The sequence below is a fragment of the Hemitrygon akajei genome, chromosome 7, assembly GCF_048418815.1.
Source record: "Hemitrygon akajei chromosome 7, sHemAka1.3, whole genome shotgun sequence".
Lineage (NCBI taxonomy): Eukaryota > Metazoa > Chordata > Chondrichthyes > Myliobatiformes > Dasyatidae > Hemitrygon > Hemitrygon akajei.
The window spans coordinates 54,944,381-54,961,966 of NC_133130.1; the positions used below are offsets into that span (position 1 = coordinate 54,944,381).

Sequence of the window (17,586 nt, forward strand, 5' to 3'; positions counted from 1 at the left end):
CACAACTTTTGAGCTGATTTGACATTGTCAAGATATATCTTGTACTCCTGAGGTGATATTCTCAGGCTGTACATTTTCCATCGAGATGAGCCTGTCATCAGCTCACCCTGCCATTTCTTCTTAGAATCTACAGTATACCCCTGGTGATTGTCCTCAAGCATTGAAAACTGTGGGAAAGTGAGTTGTTACAGTACAGTACTGCTGCTTTGCAATTTGGTCAATTAACAGATTATCAAAATTACCGTATGTGTTAGAGAGGGGTTAATTTCCAATATTCCGACTGAAACAGACTTAAATGGCACTTCAAGATCAAGTTAAATGTCTTCTTATACTATGCTTGCAGCCAACAAGCCACTCAAGCTTGAGACTTTTGAAGCTTGATTTAGACTTTCTATTACAGATGTCCCCCGCTTTACGAATGTTTGCGTTACACCACTTCGCTTTTACAAAAGACCTACATTAGTACAACACACACAAAATGCTGGTGGAACACAGCAGGCCAGGCAGCATCTATAGGGAGAAGCACTGTCAATTCAGAATTTCTATCCATGGTAAGTTGGGAAATAATTTCTCAAAAATGGCGATAAGGATATTTAACACAGTGTACATCAGTGCTTGTTGGAACCTACAACAGACTGAATTGCTCCAGTGATAATCCTGAGGGTTTCAAGCATAGTAAGTTTCCAAATCTAACAGCTGTTCCATCGGGAAGGAAACTTCTAACAGTTGTATTCAGAAATGCATGCTTCTCTGACACATTTTCCAGGATTTTATTTTCTTGATATCCATGTAGCAATTGTGATCTCATGTGTACATTTATGTTTGTCTTTGTGCTGGTGATATGCTTGCTGAGCTTTATGCTATTCACATGATTCCAAGTATCCCTAATGAGTGAAACAATGGCATTTTGATAAAATCATCATTACACAATGACCAAGGCTGGAATTGAACATTCCCAGGATACTTAACATTTTGAAGTGAAAGGGAACATAGAAAAGATGAAAAACATGAGAAAATCTGCAGATGCTGGAAATTTAAAGTAACACTCACAAAATGCTAGAGAAACTCAGCAGGCTAGGCAGCATTTATGGACAAGAGTAAACAGTCAATGCTTCAGGCTGAGAAGGGTATTGGCCCAAAACGTTGTCTGTTTACTCTTTTTCATACAAAAGATGAAGTAGTCATGACTTTAAGGAATTGGATTACTGTAGAAATAAAGAAACTTAGTTCAAAACTTCAGACATAAAATAGTTAAACTAAGAAACAGCAAGAGATAGAAAACATTGGTGACGGCTTTAGGAAGACCCACAAGGAATAATAGGAATGTAAGAGCAGAGTATATATCTACTCTTGTATAAATCTACTAAATGCAGGGGTGCACATAACAAAAGTAAAACAGTAATCCTGGGGAACTTCAATATTGATTGGGCAAATCAAATCAATTAAGCATTTTCCCAACTACAGATGTTAAACTAACTGGCCTATAGTTACCTGTCTTTTGCCTACATCTTTTTTGAACAATGGCATGACATTCGCCTTCTTCCAATTGCCAGGACCTGACCAGAGTCAAGAGAATTTTGGTAAATTATCACCAAAGCCTCTACTATAACTTCTGCCATTTCTTTCAGTACCTTGGGATGCATTCCATCAGGACCAGGGGACATATCTATCTTCAGGCCCACAAGTTTGTTAGCACTACCTCTTTAGTGATAACTATTATATCAAGGTCCTCACCTCCCATCGCATCCATATTATCTCTTTTTGGCATGTTAGACGTGCCTTCCACCGTGAAAACTGACACAAAATAGTCATTCAAAGCCTCAGCCATTTCCTCATTGCCCAATATCAATTCCCCCTTCTCGTCTTCCAAGGGACCTACGCTCATTTTAGCCACCCTTTTCAGCTTAATATAATTATAAAAACTTTTATTATCTCTTTTTATATTTCATGCTAGATTATTTTCATAATCTATCTTCCCTTTTGTATTGCTTTTGTAATGGCTCTTTGTTGTTTTTTAGTTTTTCCTATCTCCCAGTTTGCCTCTACTCTTGGCGAGAGAGGTTAAAGATGCCTGTGCATCAAAGATAGCAATGTAACCCCAATATTGAAGAAAAGAGGGAAACAGAATAATACATGAGCCTGCCTGATATTAGTAGAAGCCAAAATGCTGGGATTTACTATTAGAAAAATAATAACAGAGCAATTGAGTAATAATAAGACTGAACAGCATCAACACAGACTTATGAGAGTCCTGATGCAGGGTTTTGACATGAAATATCATCTAATCTTTTCATCACACAGGAGCTGCTCAACCTGCTGTGTTCCTCCAGCAGATAGATTGCTGCTTTATGAAAGAGAGATCTGTTAGAGACTGCAACTGGCAGAACAGTGCATGTATTTGGGCTAAATTATAGATTGGCTAATAATTGTACAGAGTAGAAATAATTGTATTGGTGGTTGTAAACAGTGGGATTTCATAGGGATTAGTGTTGGATCCACAGCTGTCACAGTCCACATTAATGATGTCGATGATGGAGGTGAGTGTTACAGATTCAAGTCTGCTGATGTTGCAAAGCTAGGTGGCAGTGTGGTCTGTGAGGAGGATGTACAGAAGCTTAATGGAGAATATGGGCTAGATGAATGGAAATATGGTAAAAATAAAATGAGACTAATGTAAATGGATTCTTGATGATTGGCATGGATGTGATGGACTGAAGAACTTGTTACCATAATGTATGACTCTGACATAATAGAAGGAAAATAAAGAGGAGAAAATGAAGATATGTTCTTTGGGAGAAAAGTAGAAAGACAGGTTATTTTTTTAAAATGTAAGAAATTGAAAAGAGTTCATACTCAAAAGGACTTGGCAATCTTTGCACAGAATCACTGAAACTAAATGTAAAATAAATATGAGAGCAACATGGCATCTTGGATTTTAGCACGAGAAGATCTGAATACATGATAGAGACATCTTGTGAAATTGCACGGAGTTCTGGTGAGACTGTATATGTAATATTGTTAGTAAGTCTGGTCTCCCTTCTTAAGGAAGGATATTTTTATGACAGAAGGAATGTAGTGGAGACTCATTCAACTGATTTGTGGGATGAGAAATGTGTCTTATTAGTAGGGAGTAACAGGTTAGACTTGTGACCTCTTGAGCTTGAAAGAATGAGAGTTAATTTAATTCTTTGAAACTTATAAACATTTTCAGAGCTTGATAGGGTAGATCTAGAGTTTATGTTTCCTCCATCCGGGGGTATCAACAACAAAATAAGAATCAGAAAATAAGGGTTGACTACACGGGCCTGAGGTGAGAAGAAATTCTTTTACCCAGAAGATAGTGTATCTTTGGAATTCTGTATCCAAAAGAGCTGTGAAGGCTCATTCACTGCCTTGTGCCAATGCAGATAGAACCATAAAAGAACCATAGAACACTACGGCACAGTACAGGCCCTTCAGCCCTGCATGTTGTGCCGACCCATATAATCCTTAAAAAAAAGTTCTAAACCCACACTACCCCATAACCCTCCATTTTTCTTTCATCCATGTGCCTGTCCGAGGCTTTTAAATACCCCTAATGTTTTAGCCTCCACCACCATCCCTGGTAAGTCATTCCAGGCACTCACAACCCTCTGTGTAAAAAACTTACCCCTGATGTCTCCCCTAAACTTCCCTCCCTTAATTTTGTATCTATGCCCTCTGGTGTTTGCTGTTGGTGCCCTGGGAAACAGGTACTGACTATTCACCCTATCTATGCCTCTCGTAATCTTGTAGACCTCTATCAAGTCCCCTCTCATTCTTCTACGCTCCAAAGAGAAAAGTCCCAGCTCTGCTAACCTTGCTTCATATGACTTGTTCTCCAAACCAGGCAAGATCCTGGTAAATCTCCTATGCACCCTCTCCATAGCTTCCACATCCTTCTTATAATGAGGTGACCAGAATTAAACACAATACTCTAAGTGTGGTCTCACCAGAGATTTGTAGAGTATATTGAGCAATGTTTGGATTTGAAGGAAGCCAAGGAAAATAGTGTTAGTGCAGGAAAATGGCACTGGGGAAAAGACAAAATATAACCTTGTCGATTAGTGGAGTAGGCATGAGGTCCAAATAGCCTACCTTTCCCTCTATTCCTTATGCTCATTTTAAGCCATGCTCCATCCCCAAAATAAACAGAGCACCCTCACAGAACAGTTATCAGCCAATGAATGTGAAATGGAAGGTGGAAACTCTCCTTTTAAAATCATACAACTAACTTTTAGACCATCCCTTTTATCTGGTTGCCTCTCAGGCTGAAAGCACCCTTTCACAAGAACATTGCACAACTAACCCATTGCAGTGTTTTCTGACTTAACAATTTGCCACGTCGCTTCCTATTTTCTATCATAAAAATCACTTAGCTGAACTCCCCATATCACCACTTCCTATAATTAAAAGACCATTATCCCATATCTCCTATTTGCTGCAAACTCCCTAACTGACAGACTTCTCTTCATATTTTTCCTGCAGATGGAATTTATACACAACTGGAAAGGCAGTCAACTGGAAGGAATATCCTGATGTTCAATTCTTCATGCCAAATGAGAATGCATCAGGGATCAAGGATCGGTCACAGAGAGGAATCGGCCTATCTTATTGCAATTGGAGAAACAGAGTGCGGAATAGGGCATCGGCTGAATGTCTGAGCACTTACGCTGTTGCCCTGATATTTTTGATGATCCTCAAAGATGCACCTATACGGAAAAACTATAGCAATGTTAAATAATGAAGCACTGGTGTAGAAAGCAGAGCTCATTTACTCATATGCCATTCTAAAGTGCTTATTTTTGTCAGCAGCATTCAGGTGGATAAATGACACAATACAAGGTAAACACATTTTTTCCACTTTGTACTTATGTAAGAGCAAATTTGGGCAAAACCTTAAACTAAGAAGTTCATTCTCAGGAAAAAAAATGCCACCAAAATATTAGAATTGCTGCTGGAAGTTTGTATGGAAACTTTCTTGAACTGTATGGAAAGATGTAGGAGTGTTTACCAGAGTGTGTACAGCTTGTCTACAAGGAAAATTATATTATGCTAACAGATGAGTCTCAAGAGACTGTAAAATACTTACAATTGCAGGGCCATTTCCATGTGTTATGAAATCCATACAATTGGTGCAATAAAACCGTTCTTGTGCACTCAGAGCACAATAAAATGGAGAGAGTAATATGCACTCTTAGGCTGATGACGGCCTTCTTGTGCTGGCCCAGTTGTCGATTGCATCTGCACTATGAAGATTGAGGTGTCTATTCAACTTTTCCTCAGTAATACTAGGTCAGTCATATAGAGATGTCCTTCAACTTTCAAAGCAGAAGAATTCTGAGCCTGAGGACAAAATAATGGATAGCACTTCCTTGGAGACATTAAATTAAGTCTTTTCAAACTTATCATTGACTTGAAGTAGATTTAATTCAAATCATTATTATATAATAAAAATTTAACAACAGAAGTTGCTGAGTGTACTCAGCAGGTCAAGCAGCGTTCATCTCAGGCCTAGACATCACTGCAGGAACTTCTCAAGGCATATACTAGACCCAATCAATTTCTGCTATTTTATCAAAGGCCTTTCTTCCACTAGAAACAGAAGTAGAGAGGTTCATTATGAGCACAATGTTAAGTTCGTTTTTAAACAAAGTGAAGTTGCATTTGCAGACCAAGGCAACATTGGGGATGAAGCTAAAAAGTGACAGAAAACATTCGTACCTCTAAAATGACGACCATCTAAAATGATGGTCCAAGTGACGACCATCTCCAGCAACAAAGACTGCAATTATCTATCTTAGACGGTCAAAGGCATTGCCATGGCCAAACTCCTCATCATCACTATCCTGAGGATAACCACTGACCAAAACTTCTCCTGGACAAGTTATGATGAAACGTCTCTTGGCCAGTAATGTCAGCTATTTATCCCTCTCCATAGATGCTGCCTGACCAGCTGAGATCTTCCAGCACTTTGTATGTGTTCCGAGACAAGCTGTAAACCTTATGGCTACAAGAACAGATCAGAGACTCTAGAAGGTTGAACTTGGAAGTGGTATACAGGATTAAAATGGCAGAATTCTTAGCAGTCTGAAGGAATGGAGGGATTTTAGCGTTCACATCCACTGATCCCTAAAAATATATATTGCAAAGAGGTTAAGATGATCTATAGTGTGTTGGCCTTCATTAGTTGGGGGATTGGTAATGTTACCACTCTATCAAACTTTGGTTAAACCACACTTGCAGTATTATGTTCATTTCTGGTTGCTTCATTATAGGAAGGATGTGGAAGCTTTAGAAAGGAGATTTACCAGGATGCTGGCTAGATTAGAGAGAATGTCTTATGAGTGAGCTAGGGCTTTTCTACTTGCAGCTAAGTAGGAGGAGATGTGATTTGATAGAGGTTTGAAAGTGGTTAAGTGGCAGTGCGAACAGCTAGAGACTTATTCTCAGGTCTGAAATGGCTAATATAAGGGGGCATAATTTTAATGTGATTGGAGGAAAGTATAGGGGATGTCAGAGGTAGTTTTATTTTACATAGAGAGGGATGGGGGTGTGTTGAACTCACTACCAGGTGTAGTGGTGAAGGTAGATACATTAGGGACATTTAGGACTTTCAGCTATGCACATGGATGAAAGGCAAATGGACAGCTATGAGGGACAAGAAGGATTAGATTTATCCTAGAGTAGGTTAAAAGGTCAGAGTATCATCATGGGCCACAGGGTCTGTACTGGGCAGTACTGTTCTATGTTCTATATTAACCATTGGCACAATCCAGATCACAGCATTGCATTTGATTGGCATTCAGTCAGTCACTCTAATTGTTCTATTCTCGCCACAGTGTGCAGCAGGTAACATATATGAAATTTACTGCAGTTTCTCACCCAGGATGCTCCAAAATCACATGCAAAGCCTGCTGCACTACCTCCACATAGGGGCATTGAAATTATGAAAAAAACAGGTTGCTTCACTAGAAACAAGTCCCTTTGCAGCACCAGAAATCAGAGATGCAAAGGGACTTGGGTCTTTATGCCAAATTCCCTAAAGGTTAACTTGAATGTTGAGTAGGTAGTAAAGAAGGCAAATGCAATATTGGCATTCATTTCAAGATGACTAGAGTATAAAAGCAAAGCTGTAATGCTGCGGCTTTATAAGGTATTGGTCAGATTTCACTTGGAGTACTGTGAGTAGTTTTGGGTCCTTTATCAAAGAATAGATGTGCTGGTATTGGAGTGGGTACAGAGGAGGTTTATGATTCTGGAAATGAAAGGGTTAATGTATGAGGAGCATTTGATGGCTCTGGGCGTGCATTCACTGGAGTTTAGAAGAATGGGGGGGATCTCATCACTGAAACCTATCAAACATTGAAAGGCACAAACAGAGTGGACGTGGAGAGGATGTTTCCTATAGTAGGTGAGTCTAGGACCAGTAGGCACAGCCTCAGAACAGAGGGATGTCCATTTAGTACAGAGATAAGGAGATATTTCCTCAGCCAGAGGGTAGTGAATCTATGGAGTTCATTGTCACAGATGGCTGTGGAGGCCAAGTCATTGAGTACATTTAAAGCAGAGGTTGATAGGTTCTTGATTAGTCAGGGTGTCAAAGGTTACAGGGAGAAGGCAGGAGAATGGAGTTGAGAAGGATAATAAATTAGCCATGATGGAATGGTGGAGCAGACTCGATGGGCTGAGTGGAATAGTTCTGTTCCTTTGTCTTATGGTCATATTTAATAAGATCATGGCTGATATACACTTCTGTTCCCTGCTTCGCTTCCCTTGATTCCTGTACACCAAGGACAAAGGCAGCTGGTGCGTAAGACCAGCCATTGCAGGTCCCTTTCAAGCAATACAGGATCGTGTCTTGGGAACGTGTGTCTGGTCTTTTATTATCGCTGGGTCTAATTCAACGACTCCTTGCCCAAAAGCATTATGATATGAGATTTGAATTCAGACCTGCAACAATTCAAGAGTCAGATCACCACCACTTTCTCATGTTCATTTAGGGATGGTAAATAAATGTTAGCCCTGCTATTGTATCCCAGATCCCAAATATAAATATAAAAAAGACAGCAGCAGAGAGGGAAATAGTGTTAATGATTTTGGTGGATGACCTTACACTAGAGTTTTCTTCAGTGCCTTGGCATGAAACATTTACTCTGTTTCTTGTTCCACAAACATTGCCTGACATTTCCTGTATTTTCTGTTTTTATTTCAGATTTCCAGCATATCCTACTTCTGCTTTCTTTCCCCCAAAGCACCTTTATTGTTTACATAGATATTTTCATCTGGATGCATTCTGCATAGATTAGCTCATGGAGACTGCAAAACCCTTGAGATGATTGCTTGCCAGTGGATTAATTGATGACCCCTTAGTGTGGGTAAGTGACAAATGAATCAAAGGGGATTTGATGACCATGTGAGAGAAAATATATCACAGGGCTACAGGGAACTAGGAGGGGCTGGAATGACTTAGATGGGCTGAGTGAACTCATTCAGTGCTGTAGTGAGATAAACTGGAAAGATCTTGTTAAATTTTATCTTTTCATGTTTAATTTTTCTCCACCAGTACCCAAATTTGAATAATCCACATCGAGTGTGACAGAAGATTATTTACAGTGCTTTTATCAATTTAGTCAGGCTCAGTAGTGATCTATTACCATTGCCGGAGAACCTTCCTTTTGATGTTCCCAATCAATTGTAACACCTATGCACTCATAGAATATTATGCATAAATCTTTGTGTTCCTACAAACAAAGCAATTATTTCCTTTCATTACAAACAAGGGAAAATTTGCAGATGTTGGAAGTCCAAGCAACACACACAAAATGCTGGAGGAACTCAGCAGGCCAGGCAGCTTCGATGCAAAAAAAAGTACAGTCGATATTTTGAGCTGAGAACCTTCAGCTGGACTGGAGAATGAAAAAATGAGGAGTAGATTTAAATGGTGGGGGAGGGAAGAGAGAAACACAAGGTGATAGGTGAAACCGGGATGGGGGAGATAAGAAGGAAAGTTGATTGGTGAAAGAGACACAGGATTGTAGAAGGGGGAGTCAGATAGGAGAGGACATAAGGCCATGAAAGAAAATGAAGTGGGAGGAGCACCAGAGGCAAGCGATGGCACCTACCACCCCACCAGCCTCCATGTCCAGCAAATAATTCTTTGGAACTTGCGCCATCTCCAATGGGATCCCACCAGCAAGCATATCTTTCCCTCACCCCAACTTCCAGCTTTCCGCAAGGAAATAGACTCCCTAGTCTATTCTTTCCACCCCACTGATCTCCCTCCTGGCACTTATCCTTGCAAGCGGAACAAGTGTTACACCTCACCCTTACAGCTATTTCCTCACTGCGATTCAGGGCCACAAGCAGTCCTTCTGGGTGAGGTGACACTTCACCTGTGAGTCTGTTGGGCTTATATACTGGTTCTGGCCTCCTATGTATCCGAAGTAGATTGGGAGACTGCTTCGCCTAGCACCTATGCTCCGTCCACCAGAAGAAGCAGGATCTCCCAGTGGCCACGCATTCAACTTCCCATTTCCTTTCCAGTATGCCAATCCATGGCCTCCTCTACTGTCACGACAAGGCCACACTCAGGTTGGAGGAAAACCTTATGTTCTGTCTGGGTAGTCTCCAACCTGATGGAGGCCGATAATGAACATTGACTTCTCTAACTTCTGTCACTGCCTTTCTCACCGTCTTACCCCATCCCTGATTTATTTATTCTCCCCCCCTTTTTTTTTGCTCTCTCTGCCTGTTCTCCATCTCCCTCTGGTGCTCCCCTCCCCTTTTCTTTCTCCCTAGGCCTCCCATCCTATGATCCTTTCCCTTCTCCAGCTCTGTATCCCTTTTGCCAATCACCTTTCTCGAACTTCCAGTAATGCGCCCCCCTCCTTCACCACTCCCTCTCTCACCTTAACTCCTTGCCTGACCATTGCCCCCCTGTTCTTTCTTCCATGGCCTTCTGTCCTCTCCTATCAGACTCCCCCTCTCCAACCCTGTATGTCTTTCACCAATCAACTTCCCAGCTCTTTACTTTATCCCTCCCCCTCCCAGTTTCTCCTATCATCCTTGTGTTTCTCTTTCACCTCCCCTACATTTTAAATCTACTCCTCATCATTTTTCTCCAGTCCTGCTGAAGGATCTCTGCCTGAAACATCGACTGTATTTTTTTTCATAAAAGCTGCCTTGCCTGCTGAGTTCCTCCAGCATTTTGTGTGTATTACCTTTCAACAATTTTAAAATTATCACTAACATCTCTTTAAAATACCAAATGCTTTAATTTCCATTGCAACCCTAGTTAAAGTTAATGGATTAATGACAACACAAAAATGGAATCAATGGGAACTTAACACCATACTAAAAATAGTTTGAAGAAAATATTTGTATGTTCCTCCAACTTAACAAACTTTGTTGACTGGTCACATTGAACTGTGGCTAGCAGTATGATCAGCTTAGAGTCCTGCTGAGCTATTTCATATTCTTTTATTAATAGATTTGGGCAGTTGCTATATTGACAAGCACATGTGTTTCTGCCCCAAAAATAAATCGCGGCTGCTGGTAACAGCAGTGGAAATCTGGAATTCTGTCTTTCAAAAATGTGATGAGGATAATTAAAAAATCTGTGTTCAATAAGATTTATTTTGTGAAGCTTGTAACTGTTTGATGGTAAATAGATCAACAGAGTTAATATGTGAACCAGCTTTGATCAGTGTGTTCGCCAGGCCTCTCGTGTTCATGTTCCTACTTTGAGTGGAAGCTTTAAGTTATTGGCTTTGGTAATGTGTTGGCACACAAAGAATTAGGGTGGATTTCCTTCCATTCCCCTCATAAATATTGTCTTCTCATTGATTTTGCAACTAAATAATACAACTTTAGAATTTCCTGTGTGGTTTTTCTGATGGTTGATTCTGCCCAAAAAGTGTGCTGTAATATATATTCCAAGCAAATAGACACCAATTGATGTCCCTTAGGTATTCTCCCAGATTTCCTCTAACACTGGATGCAGTGTGGGAGAAAACTTCCCTCTTAATAACTCAGGGTCACTGTTTCCTGAGCTGCTGTTTAGTTACTTGAAGCCTATTGGGTCAGGTTACTATTGTCCTGAAAATCTTTCAGCCATAGATGTTGGTACTGAGAATGGTTTTGTTTCTCCCATTTTTGTTGCTAGTCTGTAATAATTTCTGCCAAACTCATTCCTCTGCTCCTTCTCCTCGTTTTGCAACATGGTTTACTCGGGCCAAGTTGAAGATTGGAAACCACTACCACAGAAGAAATCTATCTCACCATTTTCCAAGTCACAGACAAAGGTTTCCCTGTCAAAGGTTCAAGCCCTCTGCTGCACCTTGATAAAACGAGAAATTTCACAATCTACCCGGCATTTTCAGTCCTCCACTGCAACATCATTCTTCCTCCACATTCCACATCCACAGCTTTCACTGTGCTGGTTATCATAAAACAACTGTGCACATCTTTGACAGAAGTGAGATACTGTGGATTCTGATCTAAAAACAGGCGGTACACAACAGGTTAGGCAGCATCTGTGTCAAGAGATCCTGAACTAGTATTTCAGCTCAATGGGCTTCATGTGATCCACATATTTATGAATAGAATATGGGTGTTGCTAGCCACGCCAAAAGTTATTGCTCACCCTTATTTGGTGACAATGTGGCTTTTATTCCTGAACTGATTATAGCAGTATGGTCCAACTAAGTTTCCTCAGAAGGCAGCTAAGAGTCAATAACTACTTTTTTGCACTCATAAATAATTGTAGGTCTCAGAAAGGCAGCGTCCATTATTAAGGACTACCAGCACCCAGGACATGCCCTTTTCTCACTGTTACCATCAGGTAGGAGGTACAGAAGCCTGAAGACACACACTCAGTGATTCAGTAACAGCTTCTTCCCCTCTGCCATCCGATTCCCAAATGGACATTGAACCCATGAACACTACCTCACTTTTTAAATATATATTATTTCTGTTTTTGCACTATTTTTAGTCTATTCAATATACATATATTGTAATTGGTTGATCGATTTATTTTTTATTCTATATTATGCATTGAATTGAACTGCTGCTGCTAAGTTAACAAATTTCTCAAGGCATGTTGGTGATTGATAATAAACCTGATTCTCATTCTGGTTCTGATTCCTTCCTAAGATGAAGCCTGTGAATTTTTAAGAACTATGCAATAAATTGTAAATCATTTGGTTAGATTATTATTTTTCCAAAAAATTCAATTTCTCAAACTTCTTTGGTAGGAATTGAGTTTGTGTTTTTTGGGATTGTTCAAAATGTTGTTCGATTACTAATCTCGTAACATAACCATGGTACTAGCAGATATTTTCACTAACATCAATATATGCCTAAGATCCCTGCCTTTACTCCTGATGTTGATGCTGCTCTCATTCCACACTCTGTGGAGCAGCAAGAAATTATTCAAAAAGGGGGACAAAAATAGAAACTGCAGGATGACTAAATAAAACATTGTGAAAGCAGAGTTCGGATGTCATAAATGTACAATTGAAATTTTGCCCATTTTCTGAGTGATTCTATCCTTTATAAATTACTAAACCTTTCCTGCTTCACATTCCAAAATAACAACTTATTGCTTAAGTGCCTTAAGTAGATTTCAACAATCCAAAATCTGGAAGACATGCCAGGGTTGACGACATCAAATTAATTTTGAATTTCCTTTAAGCTAAAATCCAGGGAACTAGTGGATGAAACACTGTCCTTTCACCACTTACATCTGGACACACAGCTACTCCAAAGGGTACGCTAACTAGGTTTCACTTTCCCAAAATCTGTAATGATTTGTCATATAAATAAAGCTCGGCATTTTAACCACTGGCATTGATTGGGCTATTTAATTTGGAAAGACCACAACATGGGCTGCATGCGAAGGAGTTAGTTTACATTGTTGTAGAAGGAAAATCAAATAATTAGCAGCCAGGAAGTAGTTAAGAACGTGGTTACAGTATCGGTTGTTAATGGGGTTCACAAGTGAGCTAATGTTGGAAGAATTTTTCATAGCTATTTATTGAACATGTGCTTTGATGTTTTGGCATAAGACTGCTGTGGCTCTTCACACATATTGAAGATAAATTGTAGTAAATCATGTCACAGAATTTATTTTATGTGTGGAGAATGGATAATCTGGAAATGATACAGACTTCAGAGAATGATATAATTCTTGTTTGAAGTTTTTTTTGGCAATTTTGGATTGAAGGACACTCTAGACAGTTCTTTAATTCAATTTTCAGTGTATAAAACTGAGCTGTTAAGGGCGTATATCTGAATTATAACATTACACCACTAGCATGTTAAGATACTCAGTAAACAGTTAAGATACTCAAATGTTCAAATGGGTTGATAGGGCTAATTTACCACATGACACATCTATCAATCAACTCCATAAGTAAACCTAATTATTTTCTCCTATGTGCAAAGTTTCATCCCTACTACCTCTGGTGACACGAACCGCTGCCAATGTTTAAATGTAATCCATTCTGTCACCATGTGAAATGAACTCCAGTTTTACTCCTCGAAACTGCAACTTAAAAGGGTTTAAAATACATAACTTCACTTACTGAGGACGGCCTTAACCTTAAATAAGCTCACTATCCTTAAATGAGTACTAATTAAGGAATTATATTTAGTGTAATAGAATTGCAACTTTAAAAAAAAAGAATATTACATTATTTTAATAATCAAAATAGACTGTCTTCATACTTTCAGAGACTTCCACTGACTTTTGTGCAAACTAATTATTATGCTCAGTTGACCCACTCTGCCTTCTGGAATTGCCTTAAATGTTCTCCTTCCTACAGGACACTTCTAAAAGATGCATCTTTTTGACCAAGCTAACACACCCAAAATTTCTTCTGCGTCATTATCTATGATTTCTGTGAAGTACTTTGAGGTGCTCCTCTAAATTAAAGTAGCTATAAATTGTTTAAAAACTTGTCCGATAAATTATAATGCACCAGTTTACGTGTGCTATATGTTCCTTATGCAGTTGTCAAGGTAGGTACTGCTCAAGAAAAAATGGCGATGTACTTTCTCCTTCAATTAGAACAGAAAATTTGCTGTCAGAACTGAGGCTGGATCTGGTAGTTAGGGTGGGGAGGAAGGAAGTTCGTAATTGGTGGAGCTTCAGTTAAGGCTTGAGAATGTGGGAATTTTAGTTTGGCTCTTGAAAGGATCAGGATCTAAGGGCTCAGGTTGGGTCACTGGTGGATTGGGGCCTGGTGGACTCATGTTAGGTTTCACCATTGGAACCATTGAAAGTATCAGTGCATTGAGACAGAGGTAGCGCCTGAGGCTCCATTGGGGAGTTTGGATTTGAGGATGGAGGTTTGAAATTGGAAACTTATGGTTAGAACAAAGTGCTTTTGACTTACAAGGTTAATTCTGTTTTCTGACTACAGATGCTGCCTAACCTGCTGAGTGTTTCTGGCATTTTCCTTCTTGTTTTAGCTTTCCAACATCTGAGGTTTTACTTTTTGATGTTCATTTCCTGATGGTCAAAACAGTATGGGATCAGAGAGTTGAAGCCAGTGGTGAAATAGAAAATAGTCTGATTTACTCCAGGAAAAAAGCATTTCCAGTTGTACAATGCTGAAATAATGAACTCACTGAGATATGTGACATTCTGCATTTTGTGCTTCGATTGCTCTGTCCATGGAGATCAAGGTCAATTTGACTCATAAACTTCCTTGTCACAGCATAACTTCAAATGGTTCTGGGTGACCTTTGCTATGGCTTCCTAATTCACTATACACCATCATACCAGAGAAGTCATTCAGGCTAATCTATTTTGTGAGGAATAGTTCATATGTATTAGGCATTGGGATTTGCCAGCATTGCTGACTGTCCAGAAGGCCATTGCAGCACTCTTGCCCTGAAAGCTCCCTTTATTTACCTGGATCTGTTTACCAACTGCAATGGTGTCTAATCTCTCAATATACAGATCACCGAGGATCACCTGAGGAATTTCTTCGTGATGAATGCCATGCTGCTGGAAAGTGTACTTTATTCCTTCATCCTGTGGGAATGTCTACTGCTGGACTTTTTCAACAATTATTATGGCCTAGATGAATGGATTTTGGAGGAGATGGAGACACCTACCATTCCCAGGCAACTCTTGCCAGTGCACTTCCCCTATTCAGCCATTAAGCTTCACTGAGAGCCACACAAGTCCAGAGGTTATTATGGAAAATGCCACATGTTTCACTAAGACTCGATTTTGATGTCTGCCACGTGAGGCTGCATCTTTTGCCTTCTACACAATCTAGTAAACTGTGCCGAACAGCTGGTATCAGAGGAAAATAAACCAGGAGACCTGAAGCCTGAGGGGTTCGAAGAGTAGGCTGAAAGCAATAGGAGTAAGAGGGGCAGGAGGGAGGAGATCAGCAAAATATCCCTGCTCAGCCTCCACAAACTCTTTTGCCAACATCGTAGAGGAGGTGAGAATTGAATGCAAGAGTATATAATAGACTCAGTAGTAAGAGAGACAATTTTCAGAATATTAATACAACATAAATATCCCAATGTAAGCCAAGTAACTGTCCCTATACCACTATCCTTAACATCAACATAGCACAATAGTAATCAGCCAGAAGAACTGGTCATGTAAACACAAAGTACGCTGCAGATGCTGCGGTCAAATCAACACGTACAAACAAGCTGGATGAACTCAGCAGGTTGGGCAACATCCGTTGAAACGAACAGTCAACGTTTCAGGCCAAGACACTTCGTCAGGACTAAATGAGCCCTGACGAAGGGTGTCGGCCCGAAATGTTGACTGCTCGTTTCAACGGATGCTGCCCGACCTGTTGAGTTCATCCAGCTTGTCTGTAAGAACTGGCCATGGTTTGATGTGCATATCACAGTGTTAAATAAATAAGTCACTCCCTCAGTGACTTTAATAGTTTGCTACGACATTTCAATTTTTCTACCTATAACGACCCTTGTTTAAAGAACTCAGATCTGTCGATATATTGGTGTCACACTGGAAATAATTTTCACTTGCTGTAAGTTGCCACTCGACAGCTAAAGGTAAAATTGCAGCAGCCATGGGTGTGATTAACAATGAAAATGGCTCCTTCACTCTTAAACATATTGGCGGGAAAGTAGAAGCTTGACCCAAACACAGAGCAGTGGAGAAGACTGCACTGAGCAATCACTTTAATACTAAACTGCCCCCAGGGGCAACAACACAAGAGAGGATGAATACTTAATGCGACAGGACAACAAGGTAACTGAAAGCTAGGAGCAACTGGCTGAGGCTGGCTGGTTGGATGGGTGAACATGGTCTGTGGATGAGAGCTGGGTTTAAATAGGCTGCAGGATATGAATTGGAAATGAGTGGCAGGTGACTCCTGTGAGCGGGGTGGAGACTGGGAACTGTTTGCCTGTGCAGGCCTGACAAGAACCACCCCTCCCACCCCCACAGCCAACACCCGATAGCCCAGGATGATTCATTTGGGTCCAATAGAACTTCTTGATGAGCGATAGATCCAAGTTAAAACTGGAGGGCACGCATCTGGGCTGTACTCTTAGCTCTTTCTGAATGTTGATCAGGACTTGCTGCGGGCATGGATAGACTGCTACATTTTCTACATTGACCATTATGCAAACTTTGCTGAGTTCCCCCACAGTGAACTTTATGATCAAGAGAATTGTTGGATTTAGGATATTTCACATTTCCACATACTTCATGTATTACAGTTCACAGTCATCTTGAGCACTAACCTCCCCAGCATCGAGGACATCTTTAAAAGAAAATGCTTCAAAAAGGAGGCATCCGTCATGAAGGACTCTCACCATCCAGGACATGCCAACATCATTGCTACCATCAGGGAGAAGATACAAGAGCCTAAAGACACATGCTCAACATTTTAGGCTGTTGCTAAAATGTGAGTTTAGCTGTGTTTTTTTTCCCTCTCTGCTATCAGATTTCTGAACTGAACCCTTGAACACTACCTCAATTTTTGTTCCTTGTTTGAATCACTTATTTGTTTTAAAATATTCCTTATTATAACTTATTTTTATTTATTTTAATTTTAGGTATTGCACTTTACTGCAAAACAATGTATTTCACGATATATGTCAGTGATATTAAACTTGGTTCTGATTCTGATACATTCCTTTCTGGCCTCCTTGTATACAGTATCTTTGGCCACTGAACCGAAGCCAGCTTTCAGAGCATTCCCATCAGTTCCATTCACCTGTTATTTCCTTGTAACCTACTCTCTCACATGCCCATCAACTCCCAGTCCCTAGTACTCTAGGAGAAATTTACAGTAGACAAATAAAGTTTGTGATATAAAATGGAACCAGAACACCTGGGAGAAACCTACAGTACCTAACCTTGAGGGGAAAAAAATGCAAACTCCGCTCAGAGGGCAGAGGTCATCATTGAACACAGGTTGCTAGATCTGTGCAGCAGCAGAGCAGCTCCAACTGATGTCCTGAGCAAGTGTTGGAGATATTCCAACACTGTGATCGGTCACTTCCAGCAAACTGCCATCTTTCTTTGTGTGAAATATGACTCCAGTCAATGGA

At 40.1% G+C, this 17,586-nt stretch overlaps 1 long non-coding RNA gene across 1 annotated transcript; it reads left to right on the plus strand.

Annotated features, from left to right (window-relative positions):
- The first annotated feature begins 406 nt into the window (after nt 1-406).
- On the plus strand, nt 407-17,089 carry LOC140729995 (uncharacterized). The gene is made up of 4 exons (XR_012099465.1): nt 407-551; nt 4,507-4,863; nt 8,234-8,396; nt 16,750-17,089. It is a non-coding gene; the product is annotated as an uncharacterized lncRNA (long non-coding RNA).
- The last annotated feature ends 497 nt before the right edge of the window (nt 17,090-17,586 follow it).